The following is a 21,443-nucleotide window of genomic DNA, read 5'->3' as shown; positions in this document are numbered from 1 at the left end:
TGTTGCTCCACCGACGTACTTCTTCCTCCTATATATATCCACGTACCCCCAAACAATCAAATACGGAGGCAAAAACCTAATTCCACCGCCTCAACTTTCTATATCCATGAGATCCCATCTTGGGGCCTGTTCCGGAGCTCCGCCGGAGGGGGCATCGGTCACGGCGGGCTTCTACATCATCATCCAAGCCCCTCTGATGAAGTGTGAGTAGTTTACTTCAGACCTACGGGTCCATAGTTAGTAGCTAGATGGCTTCTTCTCTCCTTTTGGATCTCAATACAATGTTCTCCCCCTCTCTCGTGGAAATCTATTCGATGTAATCTTCTTTTTGCGGTGTGTTTGTTGAGACCGATGAATTGTGGGTTTATGATCTAGTCTATCTATGAATAATATTTGAATCTTCTCTGAATTCTTTTATGTATGATTGGTTATCTTTGCAAGTCTCTTCGAATTATCAGTTTGGTTTGGCCTACTAGATTGGTTGTTCTTGCCATGGGAGAAGTGCTTAGCTTTGGGTTCGATCTTGCGGTGTCCTTTCCCAGTGACAGAAGGGGTAGCAAGGCACGTATTGTATCGTTTCCATCGAGGATAACAAGATGGGGTTTTATCATATTGCATGAAACTATCCCTCTACATCATGTCATCTTGCTTAAGGTGTTACTCTGTTTTTAACTTAATACTCTAGATGCATGCTGGATAGTGGTCGATGAGTGGAGTAATAGTAGTAGATGTAGACAGGAGTCGGTCTACTTGTCTCGGACGTGATGCCTATATACATGATCATACCTAGATATTCTCATAACTATGCTCAATTATGACAATTTCTCAACAGTAATTTGTTCACCCACCGTAGAATACTTATGCTCTTGAGAGAAGCCACTAGTGAAACCTATGCCCCCCGGGTCTCTTTCTCATCATATCAATCTCCATCACTTTATTATTTCTTTTATTTTTTACTTTGCCTTTTACTTTTTACTTTGCATCTCTATACCAAAAATACCAAAAATATTATTTATCATCTCTAACGAAGATGCTGGTCCCGGCGCCGAAGAAGAAGATCGAGAGAGAGACCAAGAAGACCAGGGGCGGCCTCCGTCGTCGTGGTGCCTCGGACACGATATCCAAAGATTCCAATGCCCGTTCTTCCTCCGAAGAGGACGGCGACGAGGAGGAAGACAAATCCCCAGTGGGGGAAGAAAGAAGAGGACAGCCTCCGCATCGTTGGAGGCCGAGTCGCCTAAGAAGGGAAAAACTCTTCTTCTAGAGGAGTCCACCGCCGCTGATAGCAGCCCGGAGTGGGATCCCGGGGCTCAACCCCTGGTGAACTCGTGAGTATATAAAATCCGAACATGTTTATGCGTCCAGATTTATCATGGCACAATATCTTGATCTGGGCCATACTTTTTGCAGTCCGGCGAGGTCCCGCGCGGAGCAATCCTCGTCGGAGGATTTGCTAGGCTCGGACGCTATGAAGAGCGGGACACCCCCAAAGGCACCTTCCCCCAAACATGTGAATGACACCGTGGCTTTGTCCTAGGAGGACCCAGGCCAAGGAGGGGGGATTTCCAAAGTGGCGCCAGGAGGTCAAACTTCAGGGGCCGGACACACGGGAGAGAAGGCTCGCATGGGCGTCGTTGGCGGGAGCCATCTTGAATTTGGCCCCCAGCCAGACGCTATTCCGGAGACCAATATGGTTCCAGAGTCAGGCATGCGGTCTCCCTCGGCTAGAGGGGGTGTACCTATTCCACCGGCAACCTCTGTCCAACCAGAGGTGCTGGATACTTTATTGGCAGCGCTGAAAAGCGTCTCCATCGTCGATGAACACCGTGCCCTTGTGGGTGCGGTAATTGAGAAGATTCAATCTACGGAGAGTGGGCTGAATGAAGCCTGTATTAGCCTTATAAGGGGCTTTGAGGTATGTTTTATGAAGTTTCGAAGAGTGTCACAGTATAGATAGTAGCCCCTGATACACTGTTCGGTGAGAGAAAGAACCGGACAGAGGATCAAATCTATGTTCGCAAGAGACTCACTTGATGACATTTACCTCCCTTTTGGTATAAACAGGTGTCTGTAGCGACTGCCACCTCTCGTACTACGGAGGTCTCCGGACTAAATCAGAGTCTGAAGCGGGCCACAGAAGAATTGGGCCAGTTGAAAAGGCAGTTGGAGGATAAATAAGGTATGCACAAACCTTGCTCACGTTCAGTGCGAACGAATTTTAAAATATGTTTTGTGATTTGCGCCAGGGGCGATGACCGAAGTCGAGGGTCTGAAGAAGGTTGTTGCCGAGGCCGAGGGAAAGGCAGCCGTAGAGCGGGCTCTTCACGAGAAGCATGAGGCCAGGGTTATTGAAGCTGAGCAAGAGCACCAAGAGATCGTGAGAAGATGTGAGGCCTTGGAGCAGAGTCTAACAGAGAAAGAATCCGAACTTACCAAGGCTCATCAGGCCGCATGCGATGCCCAGGAGGAAACCCAGGGTGCCCTGCAGGAGATCCAAGAGGCGAGGAAGAACGCTGCGGGTAAGGCTTGTTCCACGTAAGGCAAGTATTTGGGGAGAAAATCATGTTTCTAATCTTGAGTTCAGATTTCTCCAGGGGTGTTTGCGGAGCTCCCGCGCAGCATATCTGATGCCGCACAATTCTACCGAGCCAAAGAAAGGAACACTGCGGAGAAGCTCTTCTGGTCACAGTATCTGGTGCCGAATTATCCGGTGACTTTTGCCAACCAACTGAAACAGCTGATCGAACTGCAGAAGGCGGCCGAGCTAGCCATGAAGGATTTGATTATCCGGCTATGGCCCGCTGAGCCGATTCCGGGCAGCTACTCCGGGCTCCTGAAACGGCTTGCGAGTGCCTGCCCTCGACTGGACGTCATTAAGCGGTCGGTCTGTATAGATGGTGCGTGAATGGCCTTCGCCCGCGCAAAGGTGCACTGGGGGAAGATAGATGCTGAAAAGCTGGTGACCGAGGGGCCGCCAGAGGGAAAGGAGCACTGCAAGCCTGAGTTATATTATGAAAGTGTCCTGAAAGGATCCTGCCTTGCGGTGGAGCAATGCACCAAGGACATTATATTTCCATAAATACAATCATGTTGTCCTTTGTAATATTGAATAAGGTCATTTCTATTATTTATTGCCTGTTATATGAAAGTTTATCCTCCTGCGCGGCCGTTTTATATATTAATACTAAGAGTTGGCCAGTCGTCGGCTTCTGCTCCCACGTAGGAAGTACGGGGGGTGTTCGGGATAAATCTGCTCACTTTTTATCCCAGTTTTGGGTCCTTCGAAGGAGGTGTTCAGCACAACGAACCAGGCAATCAAACTATAGGGCTTTATCACTCTCACTTAGCCATAGGAGCTTTAGAAAAGGAAGGTAGGCGCAGCCGATCCACCGCACGCTGCATTGGTTATGGCATTATGCAGGATAAATCCTTAAAGATTTAATAACCTCTCGAACAGCTGACCATTGATAACCCACAAGTATAGGGGATCACAACAGTTTTCGAGGGTAGAGTATTCAACCCAAATTTATTGATTCGACACAAGGGGAGCCAAAGGATATTCTCAAGTATTAGCGGCTGAGTTGTCAATTCAACCACACCTAGAAACTTAATATCTGCAGCAAAGTATTTAGTAGCAAAGTAATATGATATTAGTGGTAATGATAGCAAAAGGTGATGGTAGCAAAAGTAGTGTTTTTGGTATTTTGTAGTGATGATAGCAATAGCAACGGAAAAGTAAATAAGCGGAGAACACTATGGAAAGCTCGTATGCAATGGGTCGGTGATAGAGAATTATGCCGGATGCGGTTCATCATGTAACAGTCATAACCTAGGGTGACAAAGAACTAGCTCCAATTCATCAATGTAATGTAGGCATGTATTCCGAATATAGTCATACGTGCTTATGGAAAAGAACTTGCATGACATCTTTTGTCCTACCCTCCCATGGCAGCGGGGTCCTAACGGAAACTAAGGGATATTAAGGCCTCCTTTTAATAGAGTACCAGACCAAAGCATTAACACATAGTGAATACATGAACTCCTCAAACTACGATCATCACCGGGAGTGGTCCCGATTATTGTCACTTCGGGGTTGCTGGATCATAACACATAGTAGGTGACAATAGACTTGCAAGATAGGATCAAGAACTCTCATATATTGATGAAAACATAATAGGTTCGGATCTGAAATCATGGCACTCGGGCCCTAGTGACAAGCATTAAGCATAGCAAAGTCATAGCAACATCAATCTCAGAACATAGGGTGAGAGTCTTCATTATCACTTTCATCAATATTATCAGTTTCTATAATTTCATTCTCTCTAACCCTAGCAAGGTGTTCATCAAGAAATTCACCAAGTGGCATACTAGTATCAAGCATATAAGTAGTTTCATCATAAGTATCATGCATAGCAGAAGTGGCATCACCAATAACTTACGGCATATCAGAATGAATAGCAGAAGCAGGTTTAGGTGTCGCAAGCTTACTCAAAACAGAAGGTGAATCAAGTGCAGAGCTAGATGGCAGTTCCTTACCTCCCCTCATAGTTGAGGGATAAATCTTAGTTTTTGATCTCTCAACTTCTTCATAATGATAATAAGATATAAATCCCAAGTGACTCAAAGAATGGAGCTATGCTCCCCGGCAACGGCGCCAGAAAATAGTCTTGATAACCCACAATTATAGGGGATCGCAACAGTTTTCGAGGGTACAATATTCAACCCAAATTTATTGATTCGACACAAGGGGAGCCAAAGAATATTCTCAAGTATTAGCGGCTGAGTTGTCAATTCAACCACACCTAGAAACTTAATATCTGCAGCAAAGTATTTAGTAGCAAAGTAATATGATAGTAGTGGTAACGATAGCAAAAGGTAATGGTAGCAAAAGTAGTGTTTTTGGTATTTTGTAGTGATGATAGCAATAGCAATGGAAAAGTAAATAAGCGAAGAACAATATATGGAAAGCTCGTAGGCAATGGATCGGTAATAGAGAATTATGCCAGATGCGGTTCATCATGTAACAGTCATAACCTAGGGTGACAAAGAACTAGCTCCAATTCATCAATGTAATGTAGGCATGTATTCCGAATATATTCATACGTGCTTATGGAAAAGAACTTGCATGACATATTTTGTCCTAGCCTCCCGTGGCAGCGGGGTCCTAGCGGAAACTAAGGGATATTAAGGCCTCCTTTTAATAGAGTACCGGGCCAAAGCATTAACACATAGTGAATAGATGAACTCCTCAAACTACGGTCATCATCGGGAGTGGTCCCGATTATTGTCACTTCGGGGATGCCGGATCATATCACATAGTAGGTGACTATAGACTTGCAAGATAGGATCAAGAACTCTCATATATTGATGAAAACATAATAGGTTTATATCTGAAATCATGACACTCGGGCCCTAGTGACAAGCATTAAGCATAGCAAAGTCATAGCAACATCAATCTCAGAATATAGTGGATACTAGGGATCAAACCCTAACAAAACTAACTCAATTACATGATAAATGTCATCCAACCCATCACCGTCCAGCAAGCCTACGATGAAATTACTCACGCACGGTGGTGAGCATCATGAAATTGGTGATGGAGGAAGGTTGATGATGATGATGGCGACGGATTCCCCTCTCTGGATCCCTGAACGGACTCCAGATCAGCCCTCCCAAGAGGTTTTAGGGCTTGGCAGCAGCTCCGTATCGTAAAACACGATGAATCCTTCTCTTTTATTTTTTTCTCCCTGAAAGCAAATATATAGAGTTGGAGTTGAGGTCGGAGGAGCTCCAGGGGGCCCACGAGGTAGGGGGCGCGCCTAGGGGGCAGGCGTGCCCCCCACCCTCGTGGCTAGGGTGTGGGCCCCCTGGTCTTCATCTTTTGCAAGGACTTTTTATTATTTCCAAAAATACGTTCCATGAAGTTTCAGGTCATTCCGAGAACTTTTGTTTCTGCACATAAATAACACCATGGCAATTCTGCTAAAAACAGCGTCAGTCCGAGTTAGTTCCATTCAAATCATGCAAGTTAGAGTCCAAAACAAGGGCAAAAGTGTTTGGAAAAGTAGATACAACGGAGACGTATCAACTCCCCCAAGCTTAAACCTTTGCTTGTCCTCAAGCAATTCAGTTGACAAACTGAAAGTGATAAAGAAAAACTTTGACAAACTCTGTTTGCTCTTGTTGTTGTAAATATGTAAAGCTAGCATTCAAGTTTTCAGCAAAGATTATAAACTAACCATATTCACAATAACGCTTAGGTCTCATGTTTTCTCATATCAAAGGCATAATCAACTAGTGAGCAATAATAATAAATCTCGGATGACAACACTTTCTCAAAACAATCATAATATGATATAACAAGATGTTATCTCGCTAGCCCTTTCTGAGACCGCAAAACATAAATGCAGAGCACCTTTAAAGATCAAGGACTGGCTAGACATTGTAATTCATGGTAAAAGAGATCTAGTCAAGTCATACTCAATGTAAACTAACAGTAATGAATGCAAATGACAGCGGTGCTCCCCAACTGGTGCTTTTTAATAAGAGGATGATGACTCAACATAAAAGTAAATAGATAGGCCCTTCACAAAGGGAAGCAGGGACTTGTAGAGGTGCCAGAGCTCTGGTTTAAAATAGAGGTGAATAATATTTTGAGCGATATACTTTCATTGTCAACATAACAACCAAGAGATGGCGATATCTTCCATGCTACACACATATAGGCGGTTCCCAAATAGAATGGTAAAGTTTATACTCCCCCTCCACCAACAAGCATCAATCCATGGCTTGCTCGAAACAACGAGTGCCTCCAACTAACAAGAGTCCCAGGGGGGTTTTTGTTTGCAATTATTTTGATTTGATTTGCATAAAGCATGGGACTGGGCATCCCGGTGACCAGCCATTTTCTTATGAGTGAGGAGCTGAGTCCACTCCTCTTGAGAATAACCTGCCTAACATGGAAGATACAGACAACCCTAGTTGATACATGAGCTATTCGAGCATACAAAATAGGATATTTATTTGAAGGTTTAGAGTTTGACACATACAAATTTACTTGGAACGGCAAGTAGATACCGTATATAGGTAGGTATGGTGGACTCATATGGAATAACTTTGGGGTTTATGGGATTGGATTCACAAGCAGTATTCCCGCTTAGTACAGGTGAAGGCTAGAAAAAGACTGGGAAGTGACCAGCTAGAGAGCGACAACAATCATGAACATGCATTAAAATTAATCAACACCGAATGCAAGCACGAGTAGGATATAATTCACCGTGAACATAAATATCGTGAAGGCTATGTTGATTTTGTTTCAACTACATGTGTGAACATGCGCCAAGTCAAGTCACTTAAATCATTCAGAGGAGGATACCACACTATCATACCACATCACAACCATTTTAATAGCATGTTGGCATGCAAGGCAAGCAATTATAAGCTCCTAGCTAATCAAGCATGGCACAAGAAACTATGATCTCTAGTTGTCATTGCAAACATGTTTATTCATAATAGGCTGAATCAGGAACGATGAACTAATCATATTTACAAAAACAAGAGAGGTCGAGTTCATACCAGCTTTTCTCATCTCAGTCAGTCCATCATTTATTGTCATAATTGCCTTTCACTTGCATGACCGAACGATGTGGATAATAATAATAGTGCACGTGCGTTGGACTAAGCTGGAATCTGCAAGCATTCAATAAACAGGAGAAGACAAGGCAGTATGGGCTCTTTTGTCAGATCAACAATAATGCATATAAGAGCCACTTCAACAATTTAATTATGGTCTTCTCCTATCGACCCCAAAGAAAATAAAAGAAATAAAACTATTTACACGGGAAAGCTCCCAACAAGCAAAAAAAGAAGAACATGAAATCTTTTTGGGTTTTCTTTTCAATTACTACTGCAAGCATGGAAATTAAAACTAGCTAAAAGCTACAACTAATTTTTTTGGTTTTTCTTAAGGTTTATTAAACACACAAAAAGAAAGCATAAAAAGGAAATAAGCTAGCATGGATGATACAATGAAAAAGTATGAGCACCGACATCTAGCAATGAGTGTGTGAACATGAATATAATGTCGGTGAGAAATACGTACTCCCCCAAACTTAGGCTTTTGGCCTAAGTTGGTCTATGGCCACGGTTGGCCTGGCGGATATCCATAGTAATAGTTGGGGTCGTACTGCGATGCAGCAGTCATTGCATCGTGGGCTACAGCTTGGAGGCGAGCTATCTCAGCTGTCCTCTTATACTCTTCCGCTTCCTCTGTGGTTATAAAATATCTCCTTTTTGCCTGAAAGTCAAAGAAAGTAGAAGCAGGGAGAGCGACGTGATAGGTGCATCGTCTATCAAAGATTAGTCAGTACTGGAGGAACTGATCGTTCCTCTCAACAAACTGATGACGAACCATAGCCTCATAATCCAAATAAGCAGGAGGCAACTCAATATCATCTTCATGTATGGTTATACCAAGAAAATTAGCTATGCGGGTTGCATAAATTCCACCAAAGAAATCTCCAGTAAATCTATTAAGATGCAACCTACGTGCAACAATGGCTCCCAAATTATAAGATTTATCTCCTAACACAGCACTCCTAAGAATACTAAGGTTAGGGACACATATGTGACATGCCTCATCTTTACCATTAATGCATCTACCTATGAAGAGAGCAAAATAATGTATAGCAGGAAAGTGAATCCTCCCTATGGTAGCTTGTGTTATATCTATAGATTCCCCCACGGTTATACTAGCAAGAAAATCTCTAAATTCAGATTTGCGAGGTTCCCTAACACTACCCCATTGTGGAAGTTTGCAAGAAGTGGTAAAATCCTCTAAGTCCATCGTATAAGATTTTTCCTAAAGATCAAACAGGACAGTTAGAGAATTGTGTGAAGATGAAAATTCAAACCTCCTCACAAAGGAACTAGTGAGATAGTGGTACTGGCGGCACTTTTACTCCTCGAAGCTCACAAGATCAGCGTTATGCAAATACGCATTAAATTCTTCCTTGATTTCCGCTTGATCAATAAAGTCCTATGAAGGCCATTCACAGGGCCGCACTGGAGCGTCCCTTGGTGGCTCATCATCAGCATCACGCATTGCAAGCTTGGGCTCTTGTTTCCTTGAAGAGCCACCTTGGTACATTTTCCTAAACATATTTCTTCCTCTGAAAAATTTCTGAAATTTTTAGCAACTTCAAATAAAAGTAAACCAAACTCAAAAAAATTGATAGCAACTACTCCTACAAGTGCCTAGAGCCTATATCATGCTTCAAAACTACTTGGAACCACATAAATTTGACATGCAAGCTGAAGAATAGGGTCACCTAGGCAGCACAAATTTGCAATGAATAAAACACTAGAACAAAAACTAATTGGACCAATGGAGGAGTCACATACCAAGGAACAATCCCCCCAAGTAGTTTTGCGAGAGGTGCTTTGAGCAAGGATCTCAAAAATGGCAGCAAAATGATCTTGGACTCGGGTTTGAACTGGATAATCGTGTTTGTGGGAGGAAGAAGGAGTGCGTGGGTGCAAGAATAAGTGGAGGAGGGCCACCGTGGGCCCACGAGGCAGGGGAGCGCGCCTAGGGGGTAGGGCGTGCCCTCCACCCTCGTGGCCAGGTGGATGCCCCCCGTGTTGTGTTCTCAGTGCCAAATATTCTCAAATATTCCAGAAAAAAATCATATTTACATTTCAAGGCATTTGGAGAACTTTTATTTTCGGGGTATTTTTATATTGTACGGATAAATCAGATAACAGACGGAAAATACTTATTTTTATTTTATTTAATATAAATAACAGAAAGTAAAAGGAGGGTACAGAGAGTTGTGTTTTTTAAATTCATCCATCTCATGATCATCAAAAGGAACCCATTAACAAGGTTGAGCAAGTCTTGTTAACAAACTCATTCCGAATAACATGGAACTGGAGAATTTTCGAATAACACTAGGTTACCTCAACGGGGATATGCACATCCCCAACAATAAGATTATCATATTTCTTCTTGACAGTAGGAAGAGGAAATTCAAAACCTCCAAAAATAATCGATCGAATTTTTCCAATAGAATTGATATTATGGACTTGAGGTTGTTTCCTCGGAAAGTGTACTGTATGCTCATTACCATTAACATGAAAAGTGATATTGCCTTTGTTGCAATCAATAACAGCCCCTATAGTATTCAAAAAGGGTCTTCCAAGAATAATAGACATACTATCGTCCTCGGGAATATCAAGAATAACAAAGTCCGTTAGAATAGTAACGTGTGCAACCACAATAGGCACATCCTCACAAATACCGACAGGTATAGCAGTTGATTTATCAGCCATTTGCAAAGATATTTCAGTAGGTGTCAACTTATTCAAATCAAGTCTACGATATAAAGAGAGAGGCATAACACTAACACCGGCTCCAAGATCACATAAAGAAGTTTTAACATAGTTTCTTTTAATGGAGCATGGTATAGTGGGTACTCCTGGATCCCCAAGTTTCTTTGGTATTCCACCCTTAAAAGTATAATTAGCAAGGATGGTGGAAATTCCAGCTTCCGGTATCTTTCTTTTATTAGTAACAATTTCTTTCATATACTTAGCATACGAATTCATTTTGAGCATATCAGTTAATCGCATACGCAAAAAGATAGGTCTAATCATTTCAGCAAAGCGCTCAAAATCCTCATCATCCTTTTTCTTGGATGGTTTGGGAGGAAAAGGCATGGGGTTTTGAACCCATGGTTGTCTTTCTTTACCGTGTTTCCTAGCAAGAAAGTCTCTCTTATCATAACGTTGATTCTTTGATTGTGGGTTATTAAGATCAACAGCAGGTTCAATTTCTATATCATTATCATTGCTAGGTTGAGCATCAACATGAACATTATCATTAACATTATCACGAGTTTCAGGTTCATTACCAGATTGTGTTTCTTCATCAGAAATAGAAATATCATTTGGATTCTCGGGTGTATCAATAACAGGTTCACTAGAAGCACGCAAAGTCCTATCATTTTTATTTTTCTTCCTTTTAGAAGGACTAGGTGCATCTATATTATTTCTCTGAGAATCCTGCTCAATTCTCTTAGGATGGCCTTCAGGATCCAAAGGTTCCTTGAGTCATTTTACCACCTCTAGTCATAACTCTCACAGCATTATCATTATTCTTACTATTCAGTTCATTGAGCAAATCATTTTGAGCTTTAAGTACTTGTTCTACTTGAGTGGTAACCATAGAAGCATGTTTGCTAATAAGTTTAAGTTCACCTTTTACATTAGCCATATAATCACCCAAGTGTTCAAGCATACCAGCACTGCATGTTAATTCTCTACCAAAATAAGCATTGAAGTCTTCTTGCTTAACCATAAATTTATCAAACTCATCTAAGCATGGGCTAGCAAACTTAGTAAATGGGATTTCATCTTTATCATATCTATAGAGAGAATTTACCTTTACTACCTATGTCGGGTTATCAAGACCATGTATTTCTTCAGTAGGTGGTAAATTAAGACCATGTATTTCTTCAATGAGGTAAATTCTTAACATCTTCAGCTTTAATACCCTTTTCTATCATGGATTTCTTTGCCTCTTGCATATCTTTAGGACTGAGAAATAGAACACCTCTCTTCTTCGGAGTTGGTTTAGGAATAGGCTCAGGAAGTGTCCAATTATTTTCATTTGTCAACATATTATTCAATAGAATTTCAGCTTCATCCGGTGTTCTTTCCCTGAAAACAGAACCAGCACAACTATCCAGGTAATCTCTGGAAGCATCGGTTAGTCCATTATAAAAGATATCAAGTATTTCATTTTTCTTAAGAGGATGATCAGACAAAGCATTAAGTAATTGGAGAAGCCTCCCCCAAGCTTGTGGGAGACTCTCTTCTTCAATTTGCACAAAATTATATATATCCCTTAAGGCAGCTTGTTTCTTATGAGCAGGGAAATATTTAGCAGGGAAGTAATAAATCATATCCTGGGGACTACGCACACAACCAGGATCAAGAGAATTAAACCATATCTTAGCATCACCCTTTAATGAGAACGGAAATATTTTAAGGATATACAAGTAGTGAGTTCTCTCATCATTAGTGAACAAGGTGGCTATATCATTTAATTTAGTAGGATGTGCCACAACAGTTTCAGATTCATAGCCATAAAAAGGATCAGATTCAACCAAAGTAATTATATCAGGATCAACAGAGAATTCATAATCCTTATCAGTAACATAGATAGGTGAAGTAGCAAAAGTAGGGCCAGGTTTCATTCTAGCATTAAGGGATTGCTGCTTCCATTTAGCTAATAACCTCTTTAGATCATATCTATCATTGCAAGCTAAAATAGCTCTAGCAGATTCTTCATCCTGAACATAACCCTCAAGAACAACAGGCAATTCATATTTATTAGGGTGAGAGTCTTCATCATCACTTTCATCAATATTATCAGTTTCAATAATTTCATTCTCTCTAACCCTAGCAAGTTGTTCATCAAGAAATTCACCAAGGGCATACTAGTATCAAGCATATAAGTAGTTTCATCATAAGTATCATGCATAGCAGAAGTGGCATCATCAATAACTTGCGGCATATCAGAATGAATAGCAGAAGCAGGTTTAGGTGTCGCAAGCTTACTCAAAACAGAAGGTGAATCAAGTGCAGAGCTAGATGGCAGTTCCTTACCTCCCCTCGTAGTTGAGGGATAAATCTTGGTTTTTGGATCTCTCAAGTTCTTCATAATGATAAGTAGATATAAATCCCAAGTGACTCAAAGAATAGAGCTATGCTCCCCGGCAACAGCGCCAGAAAATAGTCTTGATAACCCACAATTATAGGGGATCGCAACAGTTTTCGAGGGTACAGTATTCAACCCAAATTTATTGATTCGACACAAGGGGAGCCAAAGAATATTATCAAGTATTAGCAGCTGAGTTGTCAATTCAACCACACCTAGAAACTTAATATCTGCAGCAAAGTATTTAGTAGCAAAGTAATATGATAGTAGTGGTAACGATAGCAAAAGGTAATGGTAGCAAAAGTAGTGTTTTTGGTATTTTGTAGTGATGATAGCAATAACAACGGAAAAGTAAATAAGGGGAGAACAATATATGGAAAGCTCGTAGGCAATGGATCGGTGATAGAGAATTATGCCGGATGTGGTTCATCATGTAACAGTCATAACCTAGGGTGACAAAGAACTAGCTCCAATTCATCAATGTAATGTAGGCATGTATTCCGAATATAGTCATACGTGCTTATGGAAAAGAACTTGCATGACATCTTTTGTCCTACCATCCCGTGGCAGCGGGGTCCTAGCGGAAACTAAGGGATATTAAGGCCTCCTTTTAATAGAGTATCGGACCAAAGCATTAACTCATAGTGAATAGATGAACTCCTCAAACTACGGTCATCACCGGGAGTGGTCCCGATTATTGTCACTTCGGGGTTGCCGAATCATATCACATAGTAGGTGACTATAGAGGTGCAAGATAGGATCAAGAACTCTCATATATTGATGAAAACATAATAGGTTTAGATCTGAAATCATGACATTCGGGCCCTAGTGACAAGCATTAAGCATAGCAAAGTCATAGCAACATCAATCTTAGAATATAATGGATACTAGGGATCAAACCCTAACAAAACTAACTCGATTACATGATAAATCTCATCCAACCCATCACCGTCCAGCAAGCCTATGATAAAATTACTCACGCACGGCGGTGAGCATCATGAAATTGGTGATGGTGGAAGGTTGATGATGACAATGGCGACGGATTCCCCTCTCCGGAGCCCCGAATGGACTCCAGATCAGCCCTCCCGAGAGGTTTTAGGGCTTGGCGGCGGCTCCATATTGTAAAACGCGATGAATCCTTCTCATTTATTTTTTTTTCTCCGTGAAAGCAAATATATAGAGTTGGAGTTGAGGTCGGAGGAGCTCCATGGGGCCCACGAGGTAGGAGGCGCGCCCCCCACCCTCGTGGCTAGGGTGTGGGCCCCCTGGTCTTCATCTTTTGCAAGGATTTTTTTATTATTTCCAAAAGGACATTCCGTGAAGTTTCAGGTCATTCCGAGAACTTTTGTTTCTGCACATAAATAACACCATGGCAATTCTGCTGAAAACGGCGTCAGTCCGGGTTAGTTCCATTCAAATCATGCAAGTTAGAGTCCAAAACATGGGCAAAAGTGTTTGTAAAAGTAGATACGACGGAGACATATCAACCAGCTCTCGCCGTATCATGACAGTCAGTTTTCGGCTTTCTCTATTGAGGTGCTCCTCCGGAAGAACCGGGACACAATCGCAATAGTTCTCCCTATGCCACCTTGGCTGATATAGTGGAACGTAAGCCAGCAAAACATGGGAGCTGGGCAAACCCAACATTTGACCCAAGACATGATTCAGAGCTAATGCATATAATGCTATAAGTTCGGGGTGCCGAACTACCATGAAGCTGTTCGGACTTTATTGCCGTATTATGGGTAAAACGAAGCCCCTGGCATATTTAAGGCATATCGCGGTGTACGGATGCCATTTGACAAAAGAATTTCAATAAGAGATAACGGTGGATAAGCGTCATATAAATCCACATGTCATATTTAAATAATACGTCGATGCGTATGAGTACATATAAAGTAATAAAAAGAGAAAGTGACTGCGGAACATACTGAGACCAGGCGGAAGAAGCTGTGTACAGATCCAGAGTCCAGTCGGATGGTCATCGAGGGGAATATCTAAGAGTTCCCTTGCGCTTTTGAGATGCTTCTATGTCACTGGTCCTTGCCTGGGAAACAATGGACCTATACAGAAAATGCAAGATGTGTTTGTGTGCCGCAAAGCAGTTGAGCCGCGGTATGTGGCCTTTCCTGGCTTTCGCCAGAGTGTTTAATTGAGCTCTGGACGAGCCGGGCTATCCTGCCGCGAAGTAGTTCGGAGTCCTTTGGTGGTGTCCGGGAGCTTGGCCGTCGACTCAAGGTTCGATTGAAAGGTGCCGCTCGTTGCTTCTCTTGTTAAAGCAGTGGTATACTCTTTGGTACCGAGGGGGAGTTCGGCCTTGCCATTAACTGTGATGACGCCGCTCGGACTGGGCATCTTGAGCTTACGGTAGGCATAATGTGGCACCGCGTTGAATCGAGCGAACGCGGTTCGTCCGAGCAGTGCCTGATAATCACTGCGAAAGGGTACGATGTCGAAGATTAACTCTTCGGCACGGTAATTGTCCGGTGATCCGAAGACTACCTCAAGGGCGATGGAGCCTGTACAACTGGCCTCCACACCTAGTATAATACCTCTAAAGGTGGCTTTAGTGGGCTTGATCACCGAATGATCGATGCCCATCTTGCGCACTGTGTCCTAGTAAAGCAGGTTTAGACTGCTGCCTCCGTCCATAAGGACTCGTGTGAGGTGGAACCCGTCAATTATTGGGTCGAGGACTAGTACGGCTGAATTGCCCTGATAGGTGTTAACCGGACGATCCGTGCGGTTGAAGGTGATTGGCCCTAGTTTATATTCTGGGACGACTAGTTCCGTTAAGTTGGCACCCCTAAGGGTGCGCATCCGGTACGGGTTGGGAGTGTGGGTGGCGTTTACCATGTTCACCGTTTGGATCTGCGGGGGCAATTTCTTTTGCCCTCCTATAGTTGGTGATCTGGGCTCCTCGTCGCTATCATCGCTTTGAGACCCCTTCTCTTTGTTTTCGGCACCTGACCTGCCGGCTTGTTTGAAGACCCAGCATTCTTTGTTGGTATGACTGGCTGGTGTTCCTGGGGTGCCATGAATTTAGCATGGACGATCGAGTATGCGGTCCAGACTGGACGGGCCTGAATTGTCATTTTTGAATGGCCTTTTCCACTAACCGGACTTAGAGCCACTAAATCCGGCATTGACTCCCGTATTGAAAGTGCTAATGGCACTTAAGCTATATTTTGGTGTGATGACAATGTGGTTAGTTGAACTAATATCGGTTGCTAAAGTTTATCTCAGGTTATTGGTTCTAAGTGCCCGCGATGGAGATGTGCGACCCCCCCCCCCCATTTCAAAAAGGACAAAGGCGTGGTCTTTCGACGCTTCGAAGGTTTAGTTTTGGTTTGCTTCGAGTCGTAGGAAAGACCGGCACTATTAAGAGGGGTTTGTGTGGATAAATGTCGTGTGGGAATGCCTTTGCCGAGCCTTACTCTTTTACCCTTCCCACTCCGACCACCTAAAATGAACCTAGTGTGTGTGTTGTGGTACTCAAAAAGTTGCAACAGAAAGTTACTGGGTACCCCGTGCGCACGTTGCGCACGGGGTACTGCGTAACTCTCTGGGTACCCCGTGCGCACGGGGTCTTTTGACCCCCGTGCGCACGGGGTACTGCGTAACTCTCTGGGTACTAAAATGTAGGTGAGTCAATTGCGTGTGGCCTTCAAGTATTTTGTATTGTAACAATATTCGATCGGCATCCAAACAAAGGTGCATGTACGGTTCCTAAGGGATACAATTTTGTCCTAATCATCGAGAAAGATGAAATAAGTTGATAATGCGATCTCGTACTAACACATACTCTCTAAATATTGAAGAACTTGCATGAGGCCTTCAAGCCACAACCGCGGTATGAGTTCTGATCTCAGACTTTGGTTTGGGGGCTGCTGGCCCCTTTGCGTCGACAAGGAAACTGTGGACGACAATGGGTTTAGAATTCGAATAAAACAAAGACCCTATCGAACAAATAGAGAAAAGGGTGGAAAGGGAAAAAAGTAAAGTATAAGCGACATATGGCATGAAAAGGAAATCCAATTTCGGTAAGACTTGATCTGAATCGTAGTTCAGATCCAAGTCGGTTCAGTGAGGGCGACCGCGACCCCCGTGCGCACGGGGTGGTGCGATTGTCTCTGGATACCCCATGCGCACGGGGCTGACTTAGCCCGTGCGCACGGGGTCCAACGGGCAGAAATCCCCACCAGCCCATGAACACTATATATATGCCCTTCTTCCACCTCCAACCCTTAACCCTAATGTCTTGTTGAGCTCCATCATTGCTACACCCCATTTTGCTCAATACTCTCAATCCCTCCACCCAAACTTGTTGAAACTTTGGGGATTGGGAGAGCAAGATCCGATCTACAACTTAACCAAACCAAATCGCGTTCCCCGCAACATTTCTTCCCCATTGACTTGTTACTCTTGGAGCTTGGGATCCTAGGCTGTTAGAGGTTCCTCCAGAAGCTTCCGTCCTTGTGGTGTGCTCCGGAGAAGTTTGTAAAGGTGTGGTGGTCGCCTTCAAGACCAACCCCGAGTGTTTCAAAGCTCATCTGTTGGGGGTGACTCGAAGGAGAATACGGTGAGCCTTTGGTGGCGTTCCGCAAGCTTTGGCTCCGGCACCGCTCCAAACAGAGATTAGCTCTTCCCCAAGGAAGAGTGAACTTCGGGTTAAAATCCGCGTCCTCGTCTCACATGTTGTTAATCCTTTCCCGCACCTTTCTTTGTTGTTGTATGCTTGTTGGCTTGCTAAGTAGTTTGTTGCCTAGCATTTCTCTCTTGGAGCTTGCTTGTCATATAGGTTGCATTCACCTAGTTGCATATCTAGTGAACTCTTTTATCCGCTAAGCCTTAAAATCTACAAGAAAGATTAAAATTTGTAGTCTCCTATTCACACCCCCTCTAGTCGACCGTATCGATCCTTTCAATTGGTATCAGAGCCTCGTTCTCCAATATAAGGTTTTACAACCTTAGAGGGTATGGTCGGTCTAGGGAATGAGGGAGGTGGCCTACCCGTTGCGGGGGATGGTCAAAACCAACCCCCCGCCATGACTGAGACACTTGGTGCTCATGTCGTTGCTCCCGCCGCTCCTACTAACCCGAATGTCCCCTTGACCGCGGCCAATCTTCTTTCAATGTTTGCGGACCTCAAAGTCTCTATGTTGAAAGAGGTTCGAGCCTCGGTCAAGGACGAAATTGATGCTCTCATAAAGCCATCAACGTCCGCATCAAACTCGTTTAATCCAAATGAGGTTCATGATGCGGATGACTCGAGGGAACCTCTTGCATCTCCGGCTCATACTCAAGTTCCCCAGTATAATGTTGTGGAACCCTTTTACTCTCCTCAACCCTTGCAACATCCCCGCATTAATCCTGTTGGGCCTCCGCCCCCTTTGAAAGCTAATGCATTTGCTAAGTGGAAGCTAGATATGGTGTCTCACATGCGCAGTGCTTCAACTCAATTGTGGTGGATTGTGGTCAATGGATTCAACCCCAAGGATCCAATGAATCTCACTCCAAGGGAAGTAGTTGACGATCAACTCAATGCTACCGCACACAACATGCTTCGCAACGCTGTGACTGAAGATTATAGTGATTCCATTGCTCTTCTCAAAACCGTAAAGGAAATTTGGGATTTCCTTGAGGAGGCTCTTGAAGGAGATGAATAAATTTGAAGATCTCGGTTGGCTTTGCTCAAACAAGAAGTCAATCTCTTTGTGAGGAATGAGGGTGAGTCAGCAGAAGAGGTTTACCGAAGGTTGAAGTCCCTTGTGCTCAACTTGAGAACCTTTGGGTGCACTTGGGAAAATGATGATTTCATCAAGGACAAGTTCATAGATGCTATGGTTCTCACGGAACATACCATGGTCATGATGGTTCATCAACGTCCGGACTATCACAAGTTGACTTCGGCTCAAGTTGTTTCCACCTTCTCTACCCATGTTCTTTTGGAAACCAAGTCCAAGAAAACATTTGCAATAGCTCAAGCAACCAAGAACTCCAATCTTGCCTTGAAGGCCAAGAAAGTGATGAGCCAATCCTCAAGGGAGGAAGAAGTGAGTGAAGAGATATGTGAGGAGGATAATGATACCTCGTGCCCGGCAAATGATTTTGTAGAATACTTGGCTCTCTTAGTCAAGAAGTACTCCGGGACCATGGCAAACAAAGGAAGAAATCTTCAAGGAAGATCTTTTGGACGAAGGCAATGCTACAATTGTGATAGCCCAAGACACTTTGTTCATGATTGTCCATATGAGAGACGTGAAGACAAGTCCGAGAAGCTTGTGCTTAAGAAGAAGAAGTTCACCAAGTTTGCAAAGAGGAAGGATGACAAGGCTCTTGTTCATGAAGAATACATGTCTGGAGATGAAGATGACGGTGATGATGATCAAGTGGGCACGGCCGCCTTTGCCATGCATGCCACTACCTCCTCCTCCACCACCGGCCTCTTCGACTCTCCAAACGAGGACAAGCCATTCACTCATCGATGCCTCATGGCCAAAGAGGTAAAAACAAAGTCCAAACCCAAGAGACCCGATATCTACACTCGCAATGTCTCATGTGAGATAGTGGAGGATGAGTGTGAGGAGGGTGTGGATAATGATGAGGAATCCTTAATGGCTTTCATGAAAACTCTTCATGGTGAAGCTCGTGCTCGTTTTGGCGATCTCCTTAAGTCACTTGCCGAATGCGATGACTTTATTGAGAACGTTGAGAACCTCCTTATAGAGGAAAAAGAGAGAGTTGATCTCCTCGAGCACGAACTTAATGAAGAGAGTGTCATCAGAGCATCACTTGAGGAAGCCTTATCTGCTCATCAAATTGACTTTGTTAAAACCAACGATGCTTTGCAACTACTCTTGAGAATAAAGATGCTCTTAATGTTAGAGTTGAAAAACTTCTAGTTGACAATACAAGACTTGTTGAGGAGCATGAGTTCCTTGTGATTAGTTCCAAGGTTGTCAAAGGTGACCTCATTGCTCTCACCGAGTCTTATGCTCAATTAAAAGCTACAACCATTAAGGCTCTCACTTTCGTACCTCATATTGATTTAAATGATGATGCTTGTACGGCTAACTTTGCTCATGATTGCACCTCGCTTCAAGAGGAAAATAAGAAGTTGAAAGCTCAAATTGAGAAAGGGCTTGTATCATGCATCCAAGGGGAGAAAAACCTAAACGATCTCTTGAGCAACCAAAAGGAGTGTGTTGCCAAGGAGGGAGTTGGGTTTAATCCCGCATCTAAGAATGGTAAGAAAAAGAAGAAGAAGAACAATAACAAGAAGATCAGTCCAACTCCTTCCCCTCCCCAAAAGGTAGTGTTTGTGCAAGAAGGGCACAAGGAGAAGGAGAAGGAAATGAAGGGTGTTGGGAATGGTAAGGTCATTAGGGACAAGGCCATTCCCAAGAATTTTGCCGGCAAGAACAATCCATCATATGTTCTCATGAGAGGAGATGATGGCTATACCTTTGCAAAATTTGTTGGAACTAACTATGATGATTATGCTTGGACTATTTGGGTTCCCAAGACCCTCGTTGCTAACTCACCAGGACCCATTGCAAAATGGGTACCTATAACCAAAAGCTTGATTATTGCAGGACTATGTCTCCGGTGGAACTCAATGGGTGATCGACAGTGGATGCACCAATCATATGACCGGAGAAAGGGAGATGCTTGTGGAGTTCGTTGATTCACTCAAGGCCTCTTCGAACATCTCCTTCGATGACAATAGCAAGGGAAAGGTATTGGGTTTGGGCAAGGTGGTAATCTCTAATGATTCATCTCTTGCAAATGTCATGCTTGTCCAATCCCTTCACTAAAATTTATTTTCAACTATTCAATTGGCTCGTGCCGGATATGATTCACATTTTGGTGAATTCCATATGACCGTCTTTAAGAGAAGCAATCTCAAAGTGGTCCTTGTTGGGCATGTTGAAGACAACCTTTACGTGGTTGATTTCTCGAAAGAGAAAACTCATCTTGCAACATGCCTAATGGCCAAGGCCGACGTGGGGGTGGCTATGGCACCGTAGGCTATCCCACGTGGGCATGAGAAATTTACAAGATCTCTTAAAGGGGGAGCACATTCTTGGACTAACCAATGTGTCTTTTGCCAAAGATTGTCCTTGTAGTGCTTGCATTGCCGGAAAGCTTCATGAAAAAGCTCATAAAGTGAAGACTATCATCACCACCTTGAGGCCCCTTGAGCTTATCCATTTGGATCTATTTGGGCCTCCAACATATGATAGTTTGGGAGGAAGGAGATATTGCCTTGTCATTGTTGATGACTTCACAAGATATACTTGGGTGTTCTTTCTCAAGACTAAAGATGAAACTCAAGAAACCTTCATCAACTTTGCCAAAGAAGCTCAACGTCAACATAACTGTGAGATCAAGGCAATCCGAAGTGACAATGGCACCGAGTTCAAAAATTATACGATGGATGAATTCTTGAGTGAAGAGGGGATAAAGCACCAATATGCCGCACCATATACTCCCAACAAAATGGTGTTGCGGAGAGGAAGAATCGGACTCTTATTGAGATGGCTAGGACCATGCTTGATGAGTACAAATCACCATACAAGCTTTGGGAAGAAGCCATCAACACCGCGTGCCATGCTTCAAACCGGCTTTATCTTCGCAAGCTCAAGAACAAGACCCCTTATGAGCTCCTAATCGGGAGAAATCCCAACGTCAAATACTTTCGGGTATTCGGTTG

The sequence above is a fragment of the Triticum dicoccoides genome, chromosome 2A (assembly GCF_002162155.2).
Source record: "Triticum dicoccoides isolate Atlit2015 ecotype Zavitan chromosome 2A, WEW_v2.0, whole genome shotgun sequence".
Classification (NCBI taxonomy): domain Eukaryota; kingdom Viridiplantae; phylum Streptophyta; class Magnoliopsida; order Poales; family Poaceae; genus Triticum; species Triticum dicoccoides.
This window is presented reverse-complemented; position numbering follows the sequence as displayed.